General features: G+C 36.7%; 1 pseudogene; it reads right to left on the bottom strand.

Annotated features, from left to right (window-relative positions):
- Positions 1-3800: 3800 nt before the first annotated feature.
- Positions 3801-4568, bottom strand: LOC122121715 (annotated as a pseudogene).
- Positions 4569-8820: the final 4252 nt, after the last annotated feature.

Here is an 8820-nt window from a genome sequence, read left to right as displayed (position 1 = left end):
ACTTTAAGGAAAATTGCTGTCATGAGCTGAGTCATTGGTAAAGGAATACTCCAGAAATTTCTTTTTTTTGGGGGGGGTCCCGGTCATGGGGCGCTGTCCCTCAGCTCTTCAGCTCAAGGCTAGCGCTCTACCACTTGAGCCACAGCACCACTTCCGGCATTTTTCTTTTTGCTTATGTGGTGCTGAGGAATCGAAACCAGGGCTACATGCATACAATGCAACTGCTCTACCACTGAGCCACCTTCCCAGCCCAGAAATTTCTTTTTTTATATACTATTTACTTTTTATCATCAAGGTGATGTACAGAGGGGTTATAGTAACATAAGAATGATAATAAGTACATTTCTTATAGAAATTATTTCTCCCTCCCTCATTTTTTTCCCACTTTCGTTCCCTTCCCTAGTTGCAGAGATCATTTCTGACATATTGACTTGTGAGTATCTCTACTGCATTGGTTCTCCTCTTGTCCTTTGTCTCACTATTTTGTTGTACCCTTTCCCTTCCCTAATTGATATATATATGTGTGTGTGTGTGTGTGTGTGTACATATATATATATATATATATATATATATATATATATATATTGCCCAGGGTACTAAAGTCAAATATAGTGACAACAAGGGATATACCATAGGGGGAAGAACACACAAAAGAAACAAGAAATCACATAGTACATTAAAAAAAACAGCAAAGGAAAAATCTCTTGTGTCCCTGTCTTAGAGTGTCACATCATCTTATATGGTCATATGTATATAGCCATTGAGCTATTCTGCTCACCTGCTAAGATTAACCTAGATGTATGCTAATTATTGCAAATAAGGGAAACTATGGGACCTATGTTTCTTTGGGTCCGGCTTACTTCACTTAACATGATTTTTTTCCTAGTCTTTACATTTCCTTACAAATGGGGCGGTGTCATTCTTTCTGAGGGAAGCATAGAATCCATATGTATGTATATATATGAATTTATACATATACATATATACTGTATTTTCTTGACCCATTCATCTACTGAGGGGCATCTGGGTTGGTTCCATATCTTAGCTATGGTGAATAATGTGGCAATAAACATAGTTGTGCTGGTAGCTTTAGTATGGCCTTGTTTTTGGTCATTTGGGTAAATGCCCAGAAGTGGGAGCTCTATGTTTAGTCTTTTGAGGAACATCCATACTGCTTTCCAGAGTGATTGGACAAGTTTATACTCTCACCAGCAAAGGGTTCCCTTTTGGCCACATCTCCTCCAGCATCTGTTGTTATTAGATTTCTTGACTATAGCCATTCTAACTGGGGTGAATCTCAATGTTGTTTTGATTTGCATTTCTTTATGGCCAGGGATGTTGAGCATTTCTTCATGTGACTATTGGCCGTACTTATTTCCTCTTCAGAGAAGTCTCTTTTTAAGTCTTTAGCCCACTTATTAATGGGGTGTTTGTTTCTGTGAGGATTTGTTTTTGGAGGATTTAATTTTTTTTAATTCTAAGTATATTTTAGATATGAGGCCCTTGTCTGTTGTACAGCTAGTGAAGATCTTCTTCTAGTCTGTGGGCTTTCTATTGATCTTACTAGCTATGTCCTTTGTCATGCAGAAGCTCTGCAGTTTCATGCAACCCCTTTGTCCAACTTTTCTTTGATTTGTTGTGTTTCTGGGTCTTTATTAAGAAAATTTCAGCCTGTGCCAAGGAGCCGTAGAGTTTCTCCTACTCTTTCCTGTAATATTTTCGTGTTATTTGCTTTTACTTCAAGGTCATTGATTCATTTGAAGTTGATTCTGGTGCAGGGTGATATATAAGTATCTAACTTTAGTTTTCTATAGGTGTTTAACCAATTTTGCCAGCATCATTTACTGAAGAGGCTATCTCTTCCACCCTATTATTTTGTCTCCCTTATCAACGATTAGGTGGCTATGAGTCTGTGGGTTCATTTCTCGGTCTTCAGTTCTATTCCATTGGTCTTCAGGCCTGTTCTTGTGCCAGTACCAAGCTTTTTTGATTTCCATGGCTTTGGGGAATACTCCAGAAATTTCTAACAGCAATATTGGTTGGAGGTTGTAGATGGGATAAATATTTATTTTATAAGCAAATGGGAGGTATAAAATACACAGATGCCAGAATTTCCTGTGGTGTTACATGTATGAAAACTTGCCATGCACAAAGTTCTCTGCAGATAAGCTACATTAATTTAATTTCTAACTTTCAGAGTACCTCAAGGGGAAATTTTATTTTTTTCCTTTTATTTGTGCTGCTCTGGATGGAGCTCTTATATATGGTATGTTAGCAGTCTACCACTGAGCTACATTATCATGCTGGGAAATTCCTTTAAAGTGCAAGTTACAAGAATTTCACTTTCCTACTCTCACTTTCCAAATAAGCAATTTCAAGCCTGTAAGAGGATGCACTGTTTTTCCTCTTTGAAAACCCTCAGGAATATATTGAAATCATTTTGGGCTCTTCATTTTATAAGCATGTGATCTGGAATGTGATACCTGGGTTTGAATACTGTTCTTGCTACTTCTTTTCTGAGTGATCACATACTATTCATTAAGCTTCTTTGTCCCTCAATTCAGTTATTTTAGTCTTATTTTTCTCACACATGAACACTTTATTAGTTTTCTCTACAACAAGCAATAACATCAGTCTATTAAAACATTCTCAGTTCACTTGAAGCCAAATGGATCCAAAAAAAGGGGAATGTAAATAAAATACTTAAAATAGTTATATGGCATTATGTAAGATTATCACCTAAAACCTACAACCACAGTGTTATCAGGCTGAAATATTAAGCTATAGCAAATTATCTATGTGAACATTAGCAATTACACAGCAGGAAACAAGTTTCTATTGCAGATAACTATAGTACAATGACTAGATAGGCTTAAGAATGTATTTGGCCAGGAAATGGTCAAGATAGCTGAATATAAAGCCAAATAGAAAGGAATAGGTATAAGCCAAGCCCTGGTAGCTCACGCCGGTAATCCTAGCTACAGAGGAGGCTGAGATCTGAGGATCGCGGTTCAAAGCCAGCTCAGGCAGGAAAGTCCATGAAACTCTTATCTCTAATAAACCACCAGAAAACTGGAAGTGGTGTTGTAGCTCAAGTGTTAGAGCACTAGCCTTGAGCTGAAGAGCTGAGGGACAGTGCTCAGGCCCAGAGTTTAAGCCCCATGACCAAAAAAAAAAAAAGGAATAGGTATAAAGGTGCATCCATGCTATACACGGTGAAGCTGATGATGATCATGGATTAGGCTTCTTACCCTCAAAACACATTTGCTATACTGAGCTACCCTTTATCCTCACTTCAGGATCCTGCCTAACAGTTGCTTAACTTGAACTGCTTGCTCCTGCCTTATAGGGGATTCAGCTACTTGCTTTATTGTGGTATAGGCCTTGGAGTATTTGTCTCATATAGGCTGGCTGTGTTGCTAGTTACTAGGAACAAAGGGAAACCCCCAAAGCATTCATATGCAAGGGAATCCAAGCTTTGTCAATCACATTTTAACTGCTTTTCAGAACAGTCTCAAAAGTCTTCAAATCTTACAGTAGCTGAGCTCTAGTTAATGCTTTCAGGAGTCATAAAATGACCAAGGAAGCTAGGATAATATAACACTTATAAAAAATCCCAGCAGTTCATCTCAATTTGAGCTTCACCAAATTAAGATCAACTAACTCTAATATATCATTTGGTATATAGAAAGCTAAAGGAAGCTGGGTCTTTTGCTGCATTTGTCAAATACTAAGAGAAACTAAGAGAGAACAAAGGATTGGGTTAACTTCATTCATAAAAAGCCTCCGAAGTTATTCTATTAAAAAGGGACATGGCTGAACAAATAAGAAACAGAGTCTCCATTGTGAGTTCTCCTGATGGTGTCTGCAAAGATCATGAATATGTCAGTCACCTGTGTTTTGGAACAATTCTTCATCTTGTCTTCTTGGGGTCTAGTGTTGGTGACTACAACTGCTTCAAAGCATGCATTATTGATGTGAGAAAGGGCTGGGCCAGAAAAGATCCCGAGTCAAGATTGTGTAAACTTTGGTGGCTCCAGCTGAGAGAAGTTTGTTAGCTGCATGGCAGATTGTGCCATAAGCATCAGTCATGTCATCTACAAAAATAGCCACTCAATCTTTCACATCTCCCATTAGCACCATGCAGTCAACTTCATTGGCCTTCTTCCACAATTCGTAAAATCAAGGCACCATCCACATTTAACTGGTCTGCAATGATGGTCACCCTCTTAGCTCTGCCGATAACAAGTAAAACAATAGTGTAATTCTTCCATTCAGAAATATTCTCCCTAATTCACTTCAGGACGTCAGGCTCTGTATACAAATTGTCCAGTGGGATATCAAAAAAGCCCAGAATCTGAGAAGCATGTAGATGCATGGGGTAATGTGATCTGCACCAGTTACAGACAGCATATTTCAAACAGCTTGGCTGACATTGGAGCACAGCTCTTATCCTTATTCTGCTGGGCATACGGGAAGCATGGGATTACTACAGTAACTCAGTTAGCTGCTGCAACCTTGCAGGCATTAATTATGATCAAAACCTACATTAGATTGTCATTCAACATCTTGGAAAGCTAGGCTAAGAGTTCTTCACTCAGTGACCACTTGTGCTGTGAAGACCAGAAGCAAAATAGGCAAGGCATTTTATGCTAACTACCCATCAGTGCTACTCCACTATCTTCAATTTAGTTATTTTAAAAGTAGAGATAATAATCCATACCATTTTGAATTGTTGAGAAGACTGGGATGAAGATATACTTCCTTGACTATAGAAAATGTGTAGGAATTATTATTAATCATACTCCTCTAAGATTTTACTTTTTTGAGCAGTCTATTGACATGCATTTCAGGCCTACAGAGGCCACAGACAGATAATGTAGAGGGAATAGGTCCAACTAATGAGGCTCAAATTAGGCATCAATTTGCATTTCTTGAATACTTGCCTCTCAGAATTGATACACAAGGTAGAGGGATATTTTATTCTAAGTGCAGAACCTTAGTGAGCATGAAAACAAAATGCAGAGAAAGCTCCTACTGAGTACTAAGGGGTATTTGCCTTATAAAAACTGGCCTACTGTATATGAGTAACTTACAATACTCACAAAATTTTAAGATATAGTGGACATAGTTTTCCTTTTTTCTACTGCCAGAACATATTCTCAACAAATATGCCAACAGAGACTTGTATTCTTTATTGGAAAAAATATTCATTTTATCTTTCTTACCAACTGGGATCTTAAAAAAGAAAAACAACTAAGAAGTACCCGTTGCTACTGGCTCATACCTATAATCCTAGCTAATAAGGGGGCTGGGATCTAAAGAGTTTAGTTTGAAACTGTCCCATGTGGGAATATCTGGGAGACTTATCTCGAATTAACCAGCAAAAAAGTGGAGTTGTAGCTCAACTGGTCGAGTACTAGTCTTGAGCACAAAAGTTCAGAGACAGTGTCCAGGCCCCCAGTCCAACCCCAGGATTGGTACAAAAAAACAAATCCCAAACAAAAATAAAACAGAACAAAATATTGAGAAGCTCTTCTCTGAAAGAACAACGAGGAAACTCACAAAAATTCATTAGCTTGACTTCCCCCGGTTAAAGAATTTCTATGATGCGAGTGAAAGGATTCCATTAGTTAACATTTGGATTTGGAAGCCAGTATTGTAGTGGAAAAGTAATTAGCATTATTTTCTCTGTGATTTTGGTGAAGGAAAGAAACCTATTTCTGACTCTGTGAAAAATATCATAAAATATAATTCAGGTAACATTAACAGTTATTAATAACTTAAATCTTAAACATATATTTGATACTTAAATCAGTACTAAAGACCAATATAGCTATAGTAACTATAGAAAATATGATCTCTTCCATAATGTTCCTCTTGCCTTTAAGTCTACAGAAATGGAAGCAGATGAATTTGGGCTGAGATTTTTGAAACCAGGAGAACAAACACATTTTTGCTCCTTTTAAATAATTTTTCCCAGGTATTTGTTTCAAGATTGAAAATTTTAATACAGGAAAAATATTAAATGTATAATAGCAGTCAGGAACTTGGCAAACACTAAGTGCTAGGTTTCTCTACTTCTATTTTTTATTTTGCTAGTCCTGGATCTTGAACTAGGACTTGAGCACAGTCCCTGAGCTCCTTTAGCTGAAGGCGAGCACTCTGTCACTTGAGCCACAGCTCCATTTCTGGCTTTTGTATGAGTAGTTTATTGGAGATAATCTCACAGACTTTTCTTCCCAAACTGGTTTTGAACCACGATACTCAGATCTCAGTTTCCTGAGAAGCTAGGATTAGAGGCATTCTACTTCTATTTTTAAAGCTTAATTAAGATATTTTAATTGCTTTAAACTAAATTGCTTTAGTTCATTGGCTTTATTAGTACTCACCAGCATTTATACTAATACTTTAGTAGTAGAGTATTATAGTATTATTATATAGTATTACAGTATTATATATTGTATATTATTATCATTATTATTATTAGAGTACTATAGTAGAGTATTATAGAATATAATAAAGCAGTTTAGTTTAAAGCACTACATTTCTTGGTAATTATACTAAGGTTCTGTGGGTTGTCAGCCTTAGGAGATGCTTATAAAAGACAAGTAGCTCTTTGAACTATTTTTGTAATTATTCTATAAATCTAAAGCTATCTCTCAATACAAAGTGAAAGAACTATGTTTCTCCAAAGTCCCTTAAGTAGACTATAGGGAACTTCGTTGGTTTGAGAGGGCACAAATGTCAAATTTGAAATGTATTGTGATATTGAAATTAGTTATCATGATCTTTACAGAAATCATTTTATTCTCTTACTATACATTCTTCAAAGTACACCAATACCTCACACTTGGAACTAGTCAGTTAGTGGTTGGTGGCCTTTGTGTCTTGGCAGATACTTATTTAGTATATGGGGACAATTTGTCACAGAAAGTATACCTTCAGATTGTTGATGTTTTGCTGCTTGTATTTTTTGAATTTGCATTTTTGAAGTTATCTTTGTGTTATAGCATACATTCTTTATACAACCATGCATCCATAGCTTCAGAGATTTGTAGGGGTATAAAAACTGAGACAGAAATGTTAATGAATTAGCTCAGAATTGCTAACAAAAATGTAAAGTGAAAAGAGTAATCAATAAAGAGGAAAAATTGCAAGAAATATATACTATTGAAAAGCTGAGTTTAAATTGTTTGTTGCATTAGTATGTTGTCTGAGATGAAATTCTGTAAAGAGTAACAGCAAGAATTATGAAGTTTTCTTTTTAAGTATATATTTTTATTATAAACATACTATACAGAGGAGTTACAGTTACATGAGAAAGGTACTGAGTACATTTCGTATCGAGCATTGTTACCCCCTTTTTTGCTTTTCCCCTACCATCCCTTCTTTCCCCACCTCCCCAGCTCCTTGCTCCCACCCCTGAAATTGTAAAGTGCATTTTCATCATAGTGTCTTGTACATCTCATTGTTACAATGAGTCAACCTATATCTTTATTTCAGCATTTTGTTATTTCCTTTCCCCTCCCCAAATTAGAAAAATGTGTATACAAGATGCAGAGCACAGCTGGGCATTGGTGGCTCACGCCTGTAATCCTAGCTTCTCAGGAGGCTGAGATCTGAGGATCATGGTTCAAAGCCTGCCCGGGCAGGAAAGTCCATGAGACTCTGATCTTCAATAAACCACTAGAAAAACGGAAGTGGTGCTGTGGCTCAAGAGGTAGAGCACTTGCCTTGAGTTGAAGAGTGCAGGGACAGCGTCCAGGCCCAGAGGTCAAGCCCCAGGACCAACAACAACAAAAAAAGATGCAGAGCTCTGGAATAAAATAGAGTGACAACAGGGGTTATACCATAGGAAGAACATACAAAAGAAACAAAAAAATCACATGGTACATTATAATTACATTTATAACAACAGCAAGTAATATAAATCCACTTGTGTTTCTATCTTGGGGTTCATTTCACTTAGTATCATCTTATATGGTCATATGTACATTCCTTTTGACCTTTTCTGCTTGTCCTAAACATATGCTAGTTATTGCAAGTAAGGGAAGCCATGGGACTTATGTTTCTTTGGGCCTGACTTGCTTCACTTAATATGATTTTTTTCCAAGTCTTTCCATTTCCTAACAAATGGAGCAGTGTCATTCTTTCTGATGGAGGCATAGAATTATATATATATATATATATATATGTATATATATATATAATACATATATATATGTATTATATGTATATATATACATATATATATATATATGTATATATATACCACAATTCATCTACTGAGAGGAATCTGAGTTGGTTCCAAATCTTAGCTATGATGAAGGAAGCTGCAATAAACATAGTTGTGTTGGTAGCTTTAGTATGGCCTTGTTTGTGATCCTTTGGGTAAATGCCCCAAAGTGGGATTGCTGGATCATAGGGGAGGCCTTATATGTAGTATTTTGAGGAACCTCCACACTGCTTTGAAAAGTGGTTGAACAAGTTTACACTCCCACCAACAATGCAGTAGGGTTCCCTTTTGGCCATATCCTCTCCAACATTTGTTGTTAATAGAGTTCTTGATTATAGCCATTCTAACTGGGGTGGGGTGTAATCCTAATGTTGTTTTGATTTACATTTTTATATGTTTTTTATTGTAAAAATACTGTACAGAGGGGTTACAGTTACATGAGTAGGGTAATGAGTACATTTCCTATCGAGTATTGTTATTTTCTCCTTTGTTTTTCCCCTATCATCCCTTTCCTCCCCACCTCCTCAACTCCTCCGTTCCCGCCCCAAAGTTGTAAAGTTCATTTTCAACATAGTATCTTG

Source organism: Dipodomys spectabilis, unplaced genomic scaffold (genome assembly GCF_019054845.1).
Source record: "Dipodomys spectabilis isolate Male_0828 unplaced genomic scaffold, ASM1905484v1 ptg000194l, whole genome shotgun sequence".
Taxonomy (NCBI): Eukaryota; Metazoa; Chordata; class Mammalia; order Rodentia; family Heteromyidae; genus Dipodomys; species Dipodomys spectabilis.
The sequence above is the reverse complement of the archived record's forward strand: the minus strand, read 5'-3'. Positions and strand labels throughout refer to the sequence as shown.